This window comes from Kogia breviceps, chromosome 7, assembly GCF_026419965.1.
Source record: "Kogia breviceps isolate mKogBre1 chromosome 7, mKogBre1 haplotype 1, whole genome shotgun sequence".
NCBI classification, from domain to species: domain Eukaryota; kingdom Metazoa; phylum Chordata; class Mammalia; order Artiodactyla; family Physeteridae; genus Kogia; species Kogia breviceps.
Window position 1 is genome coordinate 80,690,637 of NC_081316.1, and position 19,161 is coordinate 80,709,797.

The 19,161-nt window shown below is 41.7% G+C and overlaps 1 protein-coding gene across 3 annotated transcripts in view; it reads right to left on the minus strand.

The window, feature by feature from the left end:
- ANAPC15 (anaphase promoting complex subunit 15) overlaps positions 1-19,161 on the minus strand; it is a 76,110-nt gene that overhangs the window by 20,955 nt on the left and 35,994 nt on the right. The window lies entirely within an intron of this gene.

Below are 19,161 nucleotides of genomic sequence, written 5' to 3' on the forward strand. Positions count from 1 at the left end.
CACAACTACTGAGCCTGCACTCTAGAGCCCGCGAGCCACAACTACTGAAGCCCACGTGCCTAGAACCCATGCTCCGCAACAAGAGAAGCCACTGCAATGAGAAGCCAGCGCACCACAACAAAAAGTAGCCCCTGCTCTCTGCAACTAGAGGAAGCCGTGTGCAGCAACAAAGATCCAACTCAGCCAAAAATAAAACAAACAAACAAACAAAGATTGAGACCACCTGAGATGAGATTAAAGGAGTGCAGCAAACACCCTAATCTTATCAGCAACTCCACACTTGAACTGTTGCTATAAAACTCCTCATCAAATCCTCCTGGGTTAGGGACATACAGTTTTTCAGGGTAGGAGCCCACTGTGTCCTCCTTTGCCTGGCAAAGCAATAAAGCTATTCTTTTCTACTTCCATCAAAACTGTGTCTCCGAGATTTGATTTGGCACAGGTGCACAGAGGCTGACCTTTCAGCATCAGTGTTACTAAAAAAATTAATAGACAAATATAATGTCCTAAACATCTGGTGCCAATGTCTCCTAAGAACCCTGACGGGGTACACCAGCTCTGTGACAAATGCAAAACCCCACAGACGCTTCCTGGGTGTTATTTATTTGAATATTTATTTATTTATTTGGCTGTGCTGGGTCTTAGTTGTGGCATGTGGGATCTTTTAGTTGCAGCATGCAGGATCTTTAGTTGCAGCAGGCGGGATCTTTAGTTGCAGGCATGTGGGATCTAGTTCCCTGACCAGGGATTGAACCTGGGCCCCCTGCATTGGGAGCACAGAGTCTTAACCGCTGGACCACCATGGAAGTGCCTCCTGGGTGTTATTTAAAGCCATGCATACCAACAAGCCAAAACTCTGGAATTACACTCACGCAAGTGGAGGCAGACCCAATCCTGGCAAGGTCTCCTGGGATACCCCATGGAAAAGAAAGCAGCCACCCACAAAGAGGGCTCACAGTGACATCATCCAAAAATTTCTGGTAACAGCACATAAGATTAAGGTAACAGGATAAAAACAGGAAGAGGAAACTGAGATCAAAAACTATACCTTAACTGAAATTAAAATATTATTTAAAGATTTTATGCATGGGGAAAGAGAGAGGGAAACTAATTGGCTATTGTGGATTTCTTGGATTTTCTTGTTTGGTTGGAACAAGACAATCTCTGAATTGATATTTACAGCTGCCAAAATGTGTCAACAGGCTGGTATCTCTAAAGACACTAAAATCCATAACTTTCTTAAAGATCCATTTGAGCTACACCCTCATTTCCTCTGAGATATTACAGATCCCGAGGCCCCTGGACTTTCCTCTGTATGGGGGCAGAATTAGAAGTATGAGTCATTGGTGTCCCTGCCCCCAAGGGAAAAGGTGACAAGGTTACCAAGATCTCTTGTGAGGAGGAAGAGGGAAATGGGAAGGCAAAGGCCCTCAGAGCCACTGATATTCATACCAGGGGACTTCCTCTTCTCACTTGGATGTTTAGTGCCTGGCACCATGACCATTCTTCCATCACAGTGACCACTGGTAAGGCTCACAATGAATGGAAAACATTAAGATGAAGCCCATCTCCTGCTGCGCAAAATTGGCCTGGTTCAATAGGTTTATCATTTCTGTGACCACAGTGATCCAATATCACCCCTTTTCATTTTCAACCCTGAAAAGGCCCACTCTGACCTGGAGTCCAGAGGATTATTTTTACAAGGTATTCCCCTAATTATAGGGCAGCACTACTACATTTTATTGGGACTGCCAAAACCATCCAAAAGGCACTAAAACTCCAAGAAGAAAACTTAGATTCTTTCTCTGTCCCTTGAAGATGTAACTCTTATAATGTCTTTGAAATATAAACACCTCAGGAGATTACTTGTTAAGGACAAATACAAATCTTAAAAGTCTTCTCCACAAATATTAGTAAGAAGCTTTAGCCATTGGAGCAGGTAACCTTAAACTGTTCCATCTGCCAACTTGGATTCAACTGTTATTATAAACTAATGAGTTTTATATTGTTGCATGTGATTCATAGCTAAAATTTTGGAACAGAAGCTATACAGTATCTGTGTCTGTCTGCACATTTATGTGTATCTATGGAGGCACGTTATATATATGTGATGTTTTTCTTTCTCTACCTCTGGATGGAAATGCCAAAATTAATTTCTAAAAGAGATCTATTTAATTGGTTTAAAAATAAATAGTTATGAATTAAGGATTCCTAAAACTCAGAAATACAGTAACTAACTCAAATGTTTTTCGAGTTCACATGATCCGAGGTAATCTCTGGTAAATAAAAACTGGTTAAATTAAAATAGGTATGTCTTTAGAGTTACCAGCATTAAATAAAATGCAGATTGGGACCTCCCTGGTGGTCCAGTGGTTAAGACTCCACACTTCCACTGCAGGGGGTGTGGGTTCGATCCCTGGGTGGGGAACTAAGATCCCACATGACATACGGCCAATAAATAAATAAATAAATAAAATGCAGGTAAACAACTTTTATTCTCCCTGGGCTTACTAGTCAAATAAATTCATGTTATCTCCATTACAAAATCTGTCAGCAAGAAAGGTAGTTTTGGATGATGGCTGACTTGTATGTAATGAAGTTTTTGTGGGTAGTCAACATAATTGTTGGGAGATAGATAAATGTAAGTGGGATAAGAGGTTTTTTTTCATTCTCTTTTTAAAAAATTTATTTATTTATTTATTTATTTATTTATTTATTTTTGGCTGTGTTGGGTCTTCGTTTCTGTGCCTGGGCTTTTTCTAGTTGCAGAGAGCAGAGGCCACTCTTCATCGCGGTGCATGGGCCTCTCACTATCGCAGCCTCTCTTGCGGCAGAGCACAGGCTCCAGACCCGCAGGCTCAGTAGCTGTGGCTCATGGGCCTAGTTGCTCCGCGGCATGTGGGATCCTCCCAGACCAGGGCTTAGAACCCGTGTCCCCTGCATTGGCAGGCAGACTCTCAACCACTGCGCCACCAGGGAAGCCTCCTGGGATAAGAGTTTTTAGGTGAACTTTACTGCAATAATTATGTGTTGTGGTATGTCTACTTAAAAATAGTTTCCCTAATCTTTGGTAACTTCCACCCTGAAAATTTTGCTAAGTTAAATTAAATGATGGGAATTCATTGAATGTCTAGATCATTTCCAAATACGATAAAATACTGAAATAGGAATTGCTCAAGAAATCTAAGTTTACCTAATTTTGACCTCCTATTACAGAGGAAATGGTATTTTCTACTATTAGTAAGCATGTCCTTGCCACATTGAAAAACTGTACTATGAAGAAATGTATGTTTCTAGAAATTATGAAATGTATTCATAAATTTGCCAATCTAAAGAATGATGATTTAACAGACAGTTCGGTTCACAAGTGCTTACTTTTTGTTTTGTTTTGTTTTTTTTTTTTGGCTGCACTGCCAAATCCTAACCACTAGACCACCAGGGAACTCCCCACACACGTGCTTACTTCTTTTTTTTTTTTTTTTTTTTTTTTTTTTTTGCGGTACGCGGGCCTCTCACCGCTGTGGCCTCTCCCGCTGCGGAGCGCAGGCTCCGGACGCGCAGGCCCAGCGGCCACGGCTCACGGGCCCAGCCGCTCCGCGGCATGTGGGATCTTCCCGGACCGGGGCACGAACCCGCGTCCCCTGCATCGGCAGGCAGACTCCCAACAACTGCGCCACCAGGGAAGCCCCGTGCTTACTTCTTAGTGTTCATTAGAAATTAAGGTTTCTAAAGGTTAAGAATTCTAATTAATATACATAATTAAAGCTACTAGAAATAATAAGGTAAACAACTCCGTATGCAAGGAAAGTAGGATTTTTTTTTTTGGCTTAGAGAAGGTATGAGGTATGGAGATGCACTTTTGTTAAGGGAAAAGAAAGTAAATTTTTCCTAAAGTAAAACTGGTTATTTCAGAATGGGAAAGAGGAAAATAAAGGATGAAATGGTATAGAAAGTTAGGAAGAAAGAGAAAGGAACAGAGAATTTTACCTTGTGGGGTCAAGTTGGCTAAAATGGAATTGTTACTATAAGGATTTTTTTAAAAACATAGGCTTTAATATCAGTAGTATGCTTATGTATTTTCTTTCATCTGCTAAAAGGACAAAGTTATCTTGGAGCATTGATCTACTCCTCATAAGAGATTACAAAAGGTTTTTCTTTACCTTTTAAGTAATCTGGCTAGGAATCAAAGATGTTGTGTTTTACCAAAATAATTTCCTCTTCTTCATGTTACTTTAATCAGGTGCTTGATTACTAAGAAAACTGAGTCTTCTGAATATTATGAGAACTCACAACTCTGGGACCTTCTGTATTTGCCTTTTAAATCTTTTGTCACTTTGGTTAAGTAGATAATTAAGTATTGTTTCATAATGATCTGTGATGTTATTTAGTTAAGTGTCCAAAACCTTTTGATATTTTGGACAAATTTCCCCAAATCAAATTCTAAGTGAAGTCTTTTTGACCTGGGAGTAACTTTGGGATTTTCTAGAGGTCTAAGGAAAACTGGATTCATAAAACTGCTAACAAAAGATCAAGATCAAGAATTAATGACATAGGGACTTCCCTAGTGGCACAGTGGTTAAGAATCCACCTGCCAATGCAGGGGACACGGGTTCGAGTCCTGCTCTGGGAAGATCCCACATGCCGTGGAGCAACTAAGCCTGTGTGCCACAACTACTGAGCCTGTGTGCCAGAACTACTGAAGCCTGCGTGCCCAGAGCCCGTACTCCGCAACAAGAGAAGCCACCCCAATGAGAAGCCCGCGCACTGCAACGAAGAGTGGCCCCCACTCACCACAACTAGAGAAAGCCTGCATACAGTAATGAACACCCAATGCAGCCAAATAAATAAATTAATTAATTTTAAAAAAAGAATTAATTACATAGGATTGAATGAACTGCTGAGGATAATTATAATTTTTTAATGCCTTTTGCCTGAAACATTGTTGGTTCTTTAATCTTTTGTTTTCCAGATCTAAGGAAACTTTTTCTCTTAAGCTAACTATGACTTACAGTAATTTGGTAAAGTATATCTTTGTGAACAAAGATGAAACAATTACTTTTCCTTCCTACCTGATCCCTCCAGAATTTGGAAACTCCCATTGAGTATTCTTATTTTCATGGCAATATAGTTATTTGCATAAGGGCAACAAGAATCTGTTCTCCTTGTGACAGGACAAAATTGGAAATGTTGGTTATATCACCAAGGTTTTTGACAGGAATATCATATTTGAGAGAGACATACACAGACTCAGGTATGGCCAGATGGCTTTAAGGAAATAAGTTGACTTTATAGAGCCAACAAACCCCTTGGAAAAATCACCCTGGTACCTTGCTTACAGGGTTTCAGCAGCATTATGAGATCACTTCCTGGAAGGCCCAGGAACCTCAGGATATTTTGGGAACCTCAAGAAGAGAGAGGAATTCACCCAGTTCTACAGGTATTGCAGGCAAAGTCTGATGGTAAATTCTAGGCTTGGTTTCCTAGCCTCAAGAGGCATTTAAAAATTCAATCTGGAGATTCCTTATGAAAAGTTCCAGCAAGGCAGACTTAAAAGAGCCTATATGATCAATCACTATTCTTGCTGCACCTGTGTAAATAATCAGGCCACGTTTAATGAGACTAGACTTATTTTGCAAACAAATTAGTCTTACTTTGATTATCTCTGATAGAAATGGGAGTGAGTATATAGAGAAAAAAATTATGTTTCAATGGAAAACTATTGTATACCTTGGAGACATCAGATTCTAGTCCTGTTAATTGTCTTTGGTGTTTTGTTTTGTACCTGTCAACTGGACTGGATGCTGAATTCTTCTTGTTTCCTCCAATATCTGGCTACAACTCTCCAGACTAATGTTTCCAATTTTTCTCCCACCCTCTGACTTGGAATCATTAAGAACAAAAACCACCCTTTTCCCAAAGCTATGCAGGCTGAAGTGGGACAACTTGATGTAAACTTCAGAGAGATCTCCACAACAGCTCATGTATGGACAATCTTCATGATTGTTGCTATGTGGGCCACTAAGAAAAATCACCAGAGACATTCAAACTGCAAACCAGGAAAATCTATCAGATTGCCATTGTCTGCCCTCATTCCATCTGAAAATACCTCAAGCCTGACATCTAGAAATCTTGACTGCTGCCTTCAGAACTCAGAAACTTGGATTATAATATGCTCCAGTCATGAACCGTTTTTGTTTGCTTGTTTCTTCTGTTTCCCTAGAAATGCCTCTTATTAAATACCTGATCCAAGGGAATTCCCTGACAGTCCAGTGGTTAGGACTTGGAGCTTTTACCGCAGAGGGCCTGGGTTCAATCCCTGGTCAGGGAACTAAGATCCCACAAGCGTCAAAGGCAAAAAAAAGTTTAAACAAATAAATAAATAAATACATAAATACCTGATCCAAATACCTGCATCATGTATGGCCTAACTTGGGGAACCCACCTGCATCACTGCTTCCAAAAATGGGATATAATCCTTTAACTGACCTATTCTCAGAACTAAAAGACTGGTTCGATGAGATATAGAGCAATCTCCCAACTCAGGACAGGTTCAACGCTACTTACACCAGATGGCCCAAGATGTTAAAGTATTCCACAATCTTACCAAATCTTTGAACAGATTGCCAGCCCCCACCCCCCCGGAGATAACTGATCTACTTTCAAGACTGAACTTTTCAAGTTTGATACAATGGCTGTGGACTGAATTTCAGACTATTGCCTGTATAATTATTATCAGATTTGCTACTATAACCCTATTTAGATGTGCAATTTCTGCTTACAATGTACCCTACCCTGACTTTTAGCCAATCAGTTACCCAGCCAGTTAATGTCCTCACCATTGATTCTGATGCCTCTGCATCACAGGGTAGATTGCATTGTAAACCCTGACAGGTTGTTGGATTTTTTTTGTTTTTCTATAATGCAAGTGCCTGACTTAAGTTTTGATTGCCTATGTATCCACTTCAAAGATGACTATCTTTTGGGCAGGGTGAGCAAATAATTTTTAATTTCCTTCCTTCCTTCCTTCCTTCCTTCCTTCCTTTCTTTCTTTCTTTCCAAATACACCAAAGAATCATGCAATGCTGCTAGCATTGGATGCAATCCTGGGCCACAAGTCTGCACAATCTTTTGCAACTGGTCCTGTGATGGCTGAACCTTTCATCTCGCTTCTACTGTTTACTATGCTCCCAGTGTTATCTAAATAAAGAAACATGCCATCTTTTCTCTGGTAAGACTTTTGTTGTCAAATTACCGCTGCTGGGTGTACTTTTTTTCTGAGCTCTGGTTTGCCTTTCTTTTTTAAGTACTTTTTTTTTTTTTTTGGCCATGCCACAAGGCACGTGGGATCTTAGCTCCCCTACCAGGGATGGAACCCATGCCCCCTGCACTGTAAGTGCAGAGTCTTAACCACTGGACCACCAGAGAAGTCCGCTAGTTTGCCTTTCTTGACAGTGGCCCTCACCATGTCACCCATAGCAGCAGGAGGAAGTCTATTCAGTTGTCCCTTGATCCCCTTCACAGAGATGATAAAAAGATTTTGGCTCCTGTGTTCAAAGACGGCTATCTAGAATAAACACATTGCCAGCCACTAGATAAAAAGCCAGGCCACCTCCCTGCATTGAGGTTCCTTTGTTTTAGCGATGTTGGTTGAATTTGATAACTGTTTGGGCCACTTGTTTTTTCTCTTTCCATGCTTTAAATTTCTGTCCTTATGTTTTTAAATTCACCAATAAAGAGTGAGCACGCAAAAACCTTGGTCCCCACCCTTGACCCCAATAAAAGCAGAACCCCAGGCTCACACATGCTTTCTCTTTCTCTCCCCATGACCTCACTGTGTGGCCCCAGGTGCTGTTGACTTCCAGGTCCTGTAAGTAAAAAACCTTTGTTTTTTCAAAGTTTCCCAATGGCTGTTGCTGAAGGGTGTCTTGCAATCAGAATAAGAACCACGAGGGCCAATCCAACCACATCACTGCTTGATAGGCTGAGACCAGCACAAAACACCCCTCCATATCCACAGGGCTCTCCTTTCCTCATTTCACTGTGGTCTCTGCCCAAATATCACCTCCCCTTTCCCTGCTTTAATTTTTTTCATAGCACCATCACCAACTATCTGTTTTCTCTCCCCTCCTCTCCTCCTATTAGAATGTCAGCTCCATGAGAGCAAGGATTTTGTCTGGTTCACTGTTGTAGCCCCAATACCTAGAACAGCCCAGCACATAGCAGTCACTCGATTAATCTTGAATTGATTTGTTGAATAAATCCCCACTGCCACCCTGCTGGTCCGAGGCACCAGCACCCCAGCCCTGGACTCCTGAAGCAGCTCCCTAACTAGTCCACCTGGCTCACCCCCACGCCCACACTCAACCCCTTCTGCACACACCAACTAAGGGGATCTTTCAAAACTGCCAACTGAATTCACTCCCCAGCTTAAACTCTGCAGTGATCAAATAATTAGATAATTCCTCGAATTGATGAGATTTTGTGGAAATAGTCACTCTTACTGGTATGAGTGCACACCAGAGGGCAATGTGATAATATCTCTCAAAGTAAATAATGTATGTACCTTTTGTCCCAACAATTCCATATCTAGGAATTTATCCTCTAGATAGGTTCTTTTTTTTCTTCATTGTTTTATAGAATTTTTTAAAATTTGTAAATTGTGGTAAAATATACATAACAAAAAATTTACCATTTCAGCCGTATTCATGTGTACAGTTCAGCTGCATTAAGTACATTCATATTTCTGTGAAACAACCACTACCATCCATCTACAGAACCTTGTCATCTTCTCAGACTGAAACTCCATACCCATTCCCCTCTCCCCAGCCTTTTGCCAACTACCATTCTACTTCCTGTCTCTATGAATTTGATTACTCCAGGTACCTCATATAAGTGGAGCCATACGATATGTGTCCTTTTACGACTGGCTTATTTCACTTAGCATAATGTCTTCAAGTTTCTTCCATGTTGTAGCATGTGTCAGAATTTTCTTCCTTTTTAAGGCTGAATTCCATTTTTAAATTCCATTGTGTGTATAGACCACATTTTGTTTATCTTTTACCTGTTGATGGACCCTTGGGTTGCTTCCACCTCTTGGCTATCGTGGAATAGTGCTGCCATGTAAATGAGTATACAAATATCTGTTTGAGTTCCTGCCTTCAATTCTTTCGGGTATATGCCCAGAAGTAGAATTGCTGGATCATATGGTACTATATTTAATTTTTTAAGGAACTACCATACTGTTTTCACAGTAGCTGCACCATTTTGAATTCCCACTCCTCTACATAGATTCTTACGTACAAGGATGGATAGATATGCAAGCACACTCACTACAGCACTGACTGAAGTAGTAGAAGCCACTTAAAGTCAAATAAGTTATTTACGTTAATAGAATCACATAGCTCTATATACACTGATAAGGAATCATCTGTAGCACATCACGTTAAGTGAACAAAGCAAAGTGCAAGGGAATTGGGGGTAACCTTACTTCTAGGGATTGGCGCCATGGTATCCTGTTGCAAGATTGGTCCATCCACTCTCCACAGTAGCCTGGTCTCCCTAGGGGCTGAGTACACCTAGATGTTGGACTCAGGACTGACCATCTGTTCTTGGATGTGATGAAAAGGCATTCTGTTCCTGTCATAATCTTTGATCATCTGCGATAGAAAGCCTTTGAGAGCAGTCATGCATAATGTGGGCTCCAGGTCAAAGCAAAAGGTAAGAAAACAATAGCTATAGTTTTAGGTGTCACAAATCACTGTACCTTTCATCTAGGGGCTGCTGAGAACCAAGGACATTGATTAAAGACATTCAGGAGAATTGGATGAAGGTTGGTCTTGGCATTCACCAGGGACTATAGTAGAGTATTTAGCACCACTGGCAAATCCGTCAGACCTGGCCTTGGCCATGATCATGGAAGCTGGGATTGGAGGGTGTGAATTTCAAAGAAGATATGATTCTACAGGCTCAGTGGTTGAGGACACTCCACCCTCGCTTTGGACCCTGTGGGTGGGGTGGGGTAGGTCTTAACACTATTGGTAAAAGAACAGAGATGGGAATAACATGACTTTGGTTACTGGAATAATTATGGTGGTGGGGGGGGAAGACCCCAGATCTGTGATCAGCCTCCATAGAAATATTTGCTCAGAAACATTGTCAGGATTGAGGAAGCCCTGAGGAGCCAGTATTATCTATGAAATTTCCTGTTCACTACCTCACAAGGACAAATCAGAAAGTAACTGAGGCTGTGCTGATTTCTTGAATAATTCTTCAGTCCACTGCCTTAAAAGCATTGTGAAGAATATTCAGAGGATAAATAGATATGTGAATTTCATAACTACTAAGATTTGTTAACTGACTGGATTTAAAGATTAGTGTGATAATCTGGTTTTCCTCAGAATCTTATTTTAGTAAGAATAACTGGGGAATTCCCTGGTGGTCCAGTGGTTAGGACTCTGCAATTCCACTGCAGGGGGCATGGGTTCAATCCCCGGGAAGGGAGCTAAGACCCCGCAAGCCCCACAGTGTGGCAAAAAAAAAAAAAAGAATAACTGCTATGTGACTATATTAGGGTTATGAGCCAAATTATTTGAGACCCTAAAAAAGGCAGTACTATCACAGTGGTACCAGTTATCTATTGCTGCATAACAAACCATCTCATAACTATGTGGTTTATTGTTGCAGGCAAAACTGGATGTTAAAATAAGTGGATTAAAGTATGATGAAGATATTTACATTGTGTCAAAGTCTCTTCCCACCAAATACTGATTACTCACAAAGGGAAACTAATAACTATATGGTAGAAAAACCACCTTAACCAAATGATTACTAGCATCCTGTACAACATCATGTATCCCTTGATATGATGCAGTGAGAAAAGGACATTACTCCTCTGATTTTCTTGCCAAAAAAACATAATCTCTACCTAACTATGAGAAAATATCAGACAAACCTAAAGTGAGGGACATTCTATAAAATAACTGACCAGTACTCTTCAAAAGTGTCAGTCATAAAAGACAAAGACAGTTTGAGGAACTGTCATAGACTGGAGGAGAATTAAATGCAATTAAATGCAATCTGGATTCATAGATTGATTGGATCCTGGACCAGAGAAGGGACATTGGTGCAAAAACTGGCAAAGATGAAATGAAGTTTATAAACGAATGAATAGAATTGAATCAAAGCCAATTTCCTGATTTCTTATGATTGTACTCTGGTTATATTTCAACATTTGGGGAAACTGGATGAAAAGTACATGGGAATTGTACTACTTCTGTAATTTTTCTATAAGTCAAAGATTATTATAAAATATAAAGATTAAAAAATAAAATATTCTTAGTGGTTTACAATAATAGCTATTTTATAATATTTCAAGATTTTGTGAGTCAGGAATTTGGGCACAACTCAGCTGGATAACCTTTCTGCTCTACGTTGCAGTGACTGGGGTCACTTGGTGGTATTCAGCTTGTGTCTGAGCTGGTCCTGAGCATCCAAGATGATTTTATTCATGTGCTTGGATGGCACTTGGGCAAGAATTGCTGGAAGGCAGGCCTCAACTGTGGCCCCCTCCTCTCTATGTAGTCCCTGGGCTTCTCAATGTGGCCTCTCCTGCAGCGTAGTCAGTCTTCTTACATGGTGGCTCTGGGATCTAAGAACTAGTATTCCGAAATACAGGAAGTAGAAGCTGCCAGTCCCTGTCTTGGTCAATTTGGCTTGCTGTAACAGAACACCATAGACTGGGGGCCTTAAACAACCAAAATTTATTTCTCACAGTTCTTGTAACAGACAAGAACAAACCTGACTCCATGTCGGATCTCTTCCTTTAGCTCGAACCCTTGTGCTCTATTGCCCATGCTTACTCATGCTGGCTCTGCATCTTACAGCCTGAAATATACATGATAGCCCATTCTGGAGGCTCTGACCTTTAAAGCTATAATACTTTTCCCTTCATATAGAGATTAAAAGTTGCAGAACACGGACTTCCCTGGTGTTCCAGTGGTTAAGACTCTGGCACTCCCAATGCAGGGGGTCCGGGTTTGATCCCAGGTCAGATCCCGGGTCAAGGAACTAGATCTCACATGCCGCAACTCTAGATCCTGGGTGCCACAACAAAGATCTCACACGTGGCGACGACGATCCCACGTGCCGCAACTAAGACCCAGTGCAGCCAAATAAATAAACAATTTTTTTTTTTTTTTTTTTTTTTTTGTGGTCACGGGCCCAGCCGCTCCACGGCACGTGGGATCTTCCCAGACCGGGGCACGAACCCGCGTCCCCTGCATCGGCAGGCGGACTCTCAACCACTGCGCCACCAGGGAAGCCCCAATTTTTTTTTTTTTTAAGTTGCAGAACAAAAAATAGCAATTGACAGTTAGAACTCCACGCTTTCACTGCCAAGGGTGTGGGTTCAATCCCTGGTAGAGGAACTAACATCCTGCAAGCCACATGGTGTGGCAAAAAAAATAAATAAATGAATTAATTTATAAAAGAAAATAACCATTGCCTTGTTGCAGGTTTATAGGAACATTGTGAGCAGACTTTGGACAGCCGCAAGAACAAAGGATTCCTGAACCAAGAAGTCTGCAACAACCAGCCACACCTCCTCCCCCTTTTAGTATTAAAAGAAGCCTGAATTCAAACTCAGGTAAGATGGTTCTTTGGGACACTAGTCCACCACCTTAGCCTGCCGGTTTTCCATATAAAGTTGCTACTCCTTGCCCCCAAAACTCGCCTCTCAATTTATTGTCCTGTCATGTGGCAAGCAGTACAAGCTTGGACTTGGTAACATTCCGAAGCCTGGGAGTCCAAGATCAGGGTGCCAGCACAGCCAGTTCTGGTGAGGACCATCCTCTGGGTTGCAGACTGCTGACTTCTTAATGTATCCAGACATGGTAGAGAGCAGAATGAGGCAAGTTCTCTCATGATTCTTATAAGGGCACTAATCCCATCTAATACTAATCACCTCCTCTAACCTTAATCAGGTCCCAAAGGTCCCACCTCCTAATACCATCACATGGGAGATAGACCATTTCAACATAGGAATTTTGGAGAGACACAAACATTCAGTCCATAACAGTTCCTTACGGCCTGGAGCTAGAAACTGGCAGAGTGTCACTTTCACCATATAATATTGGTCAGAGCAGTCACAGAGCCTATCTACATTCAAGTGAAGGGGACACAGACCTCACTTCTCAATAGTAAAAGAATTTGTTCCTTTTTTTTAACCCATCACGCATGGGAAAGAGATTAGATTAATCATAACCCTTGGTTCTTGGCATACTTTTTTTTTAATTGGCTGTGCCACGTGGCTTGTAAGATCTTAGTTCCCCAACCAGGAATCGAACCTGCACCGTTGGCAGTGAGAGTGCCAAGTCCTAACCACTGGACCACCAGGGAGTTTCTCCAGCATACTCTCATCATTAATGCAGGCATGGACTGCCTTTATATATTTATCTGTTTGTGTATTTGCTTAGCTTTTTTCAAAAAGGCAAAGGAAAGCTTATGTTTCTCCTTTTTGTGTCATTTATGATTTGTATATCTGGTTGATAATATGACTAGAAAGAACTTCTAGTTGGAATGGGGTGACACGATACTCTTATTTCTAAAATATCATATTTCCCTTATTTGCATTATTTGGCAAAACTTAACAGAACTAAAAAAGTAACTGTACAGGGCTTCCCTGGTGGCGCAGTGGTTGAGAACCTGCCTGCCAATGCAGGGGACACGGGTTCAAGCCCTGGTCCGGGAAGATTCCACATGCCGCGGAGCAACTAGGCCCATGAGCCATAACTACTGAGCCTGCGTGTCTGTGCAGGCTGTGCTCTGCAACAAGAGAGGCCGCGACAGTGAGAGGCCCGCTCACTGCGATGAAGAGTGGCCCCCGCTCGCCGCAACTAGAGAAAGCCCATGCACAGAAACAAAGACCCAACACAGCCAAAAATAAATAAATAAATAAATAAAATTTAAAAAAACAAAACAAAACTGTACAGTCTAAGAGGTTTCCGGAGAGAGAGGCTCGAACTTCGCTGGCGGCCCAGTGGTTAAGACTCTGCGCTTCCACTGCAGGGGGCCTGGGTTCGATCCCTGGTCAGGGAACAAAGATCCCGCATGCCGCTCATGGCTTGGCCAAAAGAAAAAAAAAAAGAGAGAGGCTCTAAAGATTGTTCTAAAAAGTAAACACAGGCTGTGGTTTCTCAGCTAAATTTCCTGTAGGTAAGGTAGGAAAATAAAACATTTGATCTGGAGATGGTATTACAGTGAAAACACATGGGCTTTGCAATTAAACCCAATTGGGTTGAATCCTGACTCCTCTACTTTCTAGCTGTTTGGGAATTCAGCTAGTTCCCAGAGCCTCAATTTCCTCATCCTTATGTTGGGAAGAATGTCATCTTTGCAGGGTGTTGTGAGGATTACAAGACACAAGAGTGTAAGTAAAGCATCTATTATTCTAATTGGTATAAAGTAGTTCTCAGTATATGACTACTAGTGTGATTATGTACATTAATGTTTAGTAGGCTACAAATAATACTTTCTCAAACTACTCCTAAGAGAAGGAAGACAGATAGATATACACATCCCTATTTAGAAATTGAAGATACAAAGACCAGGAACACATTGAAGATTACAGGCTGGTACAATGGAAGGAGGGCAGGGGGCTGCTGACTGTGGTCCAGCACTCAGCACTGATGGAGCCCTGGGCAGGCAGATGGGGCAAGGTGAGCACCTCATAACCAGACACTGACCTTGTCACCTCAGACTTACCTGTAGCAGGACCATGTACTGAGAACAGACTGAAACCACAGACCCTGCCCCCTGGAGAGGCATTCTACTAGCTGAGTAAGTGATGACAGGATTTGGAGGTTTTCCCCAAATCATAATGGGAAAATATCAATATACAATACTAAAAAAAAAAAAACAAGGGGCTTCCCTGGTGGCACAGTGGTTAAGAATCCGCCTGCCAATGCAGGGGACATGGGTTCAAGCCCTAGTCCGGGAAGATCCCACATGCCCTAGAGCACCTAAACCCGTGCGCCACAACTACTGAGCCTGCACTCTAGAGCCCATGAGCCACAACTACTGAAGCCTGCATGCCTAGAGCCCGTGCTCCACAAGAGAAGCCACCACAATGAGAAGTCCTCGCACCGCAACAAAGAGTAGCCCTTGCTCGTCGCAACTAGAGAAAGCCCGCGTGCAGCAATGAAGACCAAACGCAGCCAAAAATAATAAATAAATAAAATAAATAAATTTAAAAAAAAACAAACAAGAGCAATAGCATTTGTCTTCCTAAGTGAGGTAGCAGTTTTACTATCTGCATTAATGTTTGAGAAATGAAGACTGAGAATCAAGTACTTTTAGCTTGCAAAAGTGAACTTTTCCTTCTTAACTTTTTGTTATAATGGTTAACGAAAGGATTTTTTGCCACAGAGAGCATCTGAATTAATTTCAGACCACATAAAGCACAAAGAAGTAACTTGAAGGTTACGCTATCAAATGTGACAATAATACTCTAGTGGATAAGTGTGGATAACTTGATTTCATGAGGTTTTTTTTCTCTTGTAAAAAGCACAAATGTATAGTAAAAGTATCCAAAAATGGAAAGCATAGAACAGTATGCCATCATTTGTGCATAAAAATAGGATATGTGTGGCATCAATGCATAAATTTCTCTGGCAGTATATCCAAGGAACTAGGACTATTGGTAGCCTCATGTTTATACTTTTGTCAACATATGTATAGCATACATAACTGATATGTAGCATTGTTTACATTGTTAATCATGTTATTCAAATTTACATAAATGGTATCAAATCAGATGCATCATTCTGTATCTTATTTTTCCATTCAACCTTTTGTATATTTATATAAATATAAATACATGTATATTTCAATAAGGTATATGTATATTCACATGGTTCAAAAATCAAAACAGCATAGAAAGGTTTACAGAGGAAAGTCTAGACATCCCTAAGCCGTGCCCTCTCCCCAAGCAACCACTTAAAAAACTTTTTTGTACCTTTCCATAATTCTCTTTCTTTCTTTACTTTTTTTTTTTGGCTGTGCTGTACATCTTGCATGATCTCAGTTCCCCAACCAGGGACTGAACCCGGGCCATGGCAGTGAAAGCCCAGAATCCTAACCACTAGGCCATGAGGGAACTCCCTCTAAAGTTTTCTTATGCAAACACATATATTCTCCCTCCTCCTTTTTTATACAAAAGATTGCATTCTATTGTCACCTTTCTGCACCTTTCTTTTTTTTTAATTGAAGTATAGTTGATATACAATATTATATGTTACAGGTGTACAATTTTTAAAGGTTATACTCCATTTATAGCTATTATAGGGCTTCCCTGGTGGCGCAGTGGTTGGGAGTCCGCCTGCCGATGCAGGGGACGCGGGTTCGTGCCCCGGTCCGGGAAGATCCCACGTGCCGCGGAGCGGCTGGGCCCGTGAGCCATGGCCTCTGAGCCTTCGCGTCCGGAGCCTGTGCTCCGCGACGGGAGAGGCCACGACAGTGAGAGGCCCGCATACTGTAAAAAAAAAAAAAAAAAAATATATATATATATATATATATAGCTATTATAAAATATTGGTGATATTTCCTATGCCGTACAATATATCCTTGTAGCTTATTTCACACATAAAAGCTTATACCTCTTAAGCCCCTACCCCAATGTTGCCCCTCCCCCCTTCTCTCTCCTCACCAGTAACCACTAGCTTGTTTTCTATATCTGTGAGTCTGTTTCTTTTTTGTTATATTCACTAGTTTGTTGTATTTTTTATTTTATTAAAAAAAAACTTGGGGGCTTCCCTGGTGGCACAGTGGTTGAGAATCCGCCTGCCAATGCAGGGGACATGGGTTTGAGCCCTGGTCTGGGAAGATCCCACATGCCGTGGAGCAACTGGGCCCATGAGCCACAACTACTGAGCCTGCGCATCTGTGGAGGCTGTGCTCCACAACAAGAGAGGCCGCGACAGTGAGAGGCCTGCGCACTGCGATGAAGAGTGGCCCCCGCTTGCCACAACTAGAGAAAGCCCTTGCACAGAAACGAAGACCCAACACAGCCAAATAAATAAATAAAATAAATTTATTAAAAACCAAAAAAAATTTTTTTTGGCTGTGCCCTGAGGTATGTGGGATGTCGGATCTTACTTCCCCAACCAGGGACTGAACCCTTGCTCCCTGCAGTGGAAGCATGGAGTCTTAACCACTGGACTGCTAGGGAATTCCCTGTTGTATTTTTTAGATCCCACACATAAGTGATATCATACAATATTTGTCCTTCTCTGTCTGGCTTATTTCACTCAGCATAATACCCTTCAAGTCCACCCGTGTTGTTACAAATGGCAAAATTTCATTCTTTTTTATGGCTGAGTTGTATTCCAGTGTGTGTGTGTGTGTGTGTGTGTGCATACACATCTTCTTTACCCACTCATTTGATGATGAACACTAAGGTTGCTTCCATATCTTGGCAACTGTAAACAATGCTGCTAACATTGGGGTGCATGTATCTTTTTAAATCAGTGTTTTTGTTTGTTTGGATATACATCCAGGAGTGGAATTGATGGGTCATATGGTAGTTCTATTTTTAGTTTTTTGAGAAAAGTCCATACAGTTTTCCACAGTGGCCACACCAATTTACGTTCCCACCAACAGTGTATGAGGGTTCCCTTTTCACCACATCCTCACCAACGTTTGTTATTTGTGTTCTTTCTGATGATAGCCATCTTGACAAGTGTGAGGTGATATCTCACTGTGGTTCTGATTTGCATTTTCCTGATGATTAACGATGCTGAGCATCTTTTCATGTGACTGTTGGCCATCTGCACGTTTTCTTTGAAAAAAATATTGAGGTCTTTGCCCATTTTTAAATCGGGTTGTTTGTTGTTTTGGTGTCCAGTTGTAGGAGATGTTTATATATTTTGGGTATTAAATCCTTATCGGCCATATCATTGCAAATCTCTTCTCCCATTCAGTAGGTTGTATTTTTTTTTTTTTTCTGGTGGTACCACACAGCTTTCGGGATCTTAGTTCCTCAACCAGGGATGGAACCCATGCCCCCTGCAATGGAAGCGCAAAGTCATAAACCACTGGACAGCCAGGGAATCCCCTTAGTAGGTTGTCTTTTCGTTTTGCTGATGGTTTCCTTTGCTGTGCAAAAGCTTTTCAATATAATTAGATCCCATTTGTTTATTTTTGCTTTTATTTCCTTTGCTTTAGGAGACAGATCCAAAAAAATACTGCTGCGATTTATGTCAGAGTGTTACGCCTATGTTTTCTTCTAGGAATTTTATGGTTTCCAGTCTTACATTTAGGTCTTTAATCCATTTTGCGTTTATTTTTGTATGTAGTGTTAGAGAATGTTCTAACTTCATTCTTTTACATGTAACTGTCCAGTTTTCCCAGCACCACTTATTGAAGAGACTGTCTTTTTTCCATTGTATGCTCTTGACTCCTTTGTTGTAGTTTAACTGACCGTAAGTGTAAACACCTTTCTTCTTTCACTTAACAATATACTTGGAAATTTTTCCATATTTGTACATCAAGAGCTTTCTTATTCTTTTTCACCAGGTTAAATCTCATTGCGTGTATGTACCATAATTTGTTTAACTGGCCCTTAACTGAAAGACCATTGAGCTGTTTCCTGGACAAAGCCTCCAGCCTTCCTTGACAGAGCGGCTGATCAAGCAGTCAGGATGGGCTTATAAAAACGTGCGGGGAGGTGGGGAGACACTCTACTATCCCAGGTGGACTGAAGGCAGAGGTAAGGGCAAGACAGGGAGGAAAGGCAGGAGGGGAGAGGCAAGGTGGGAGCTCCCCGGTGCCCTGGGAGGCTGGTTTCTCTCAGACTTTTCCTCTGGTGCCCCACCACCCACTACTCTGGCTCAGCTTCCCCTCCACATTCCCCTTACCTCTTGGCCTTCCCCCAGGTCTAGGCCTGACTCTGCCCGGGGAACTTCCCAAGACCCGTCTGCGGGGGTGGAGAGGGCTGCTGCGGTGTAAGGACCTGGGGTTTATTTAGCTCTCTGGGCCTGCAGTCTCACTGGTTTCCCACATAGCCCTGCCCCTACTCCAGGCTCCCCTGGCACATGGTCCAGGACCTGAAGCAAGAACTGAATGGCTCAGTGGCCCTTCATCTGGCCCCGGGTCAGCTTTCCTGTC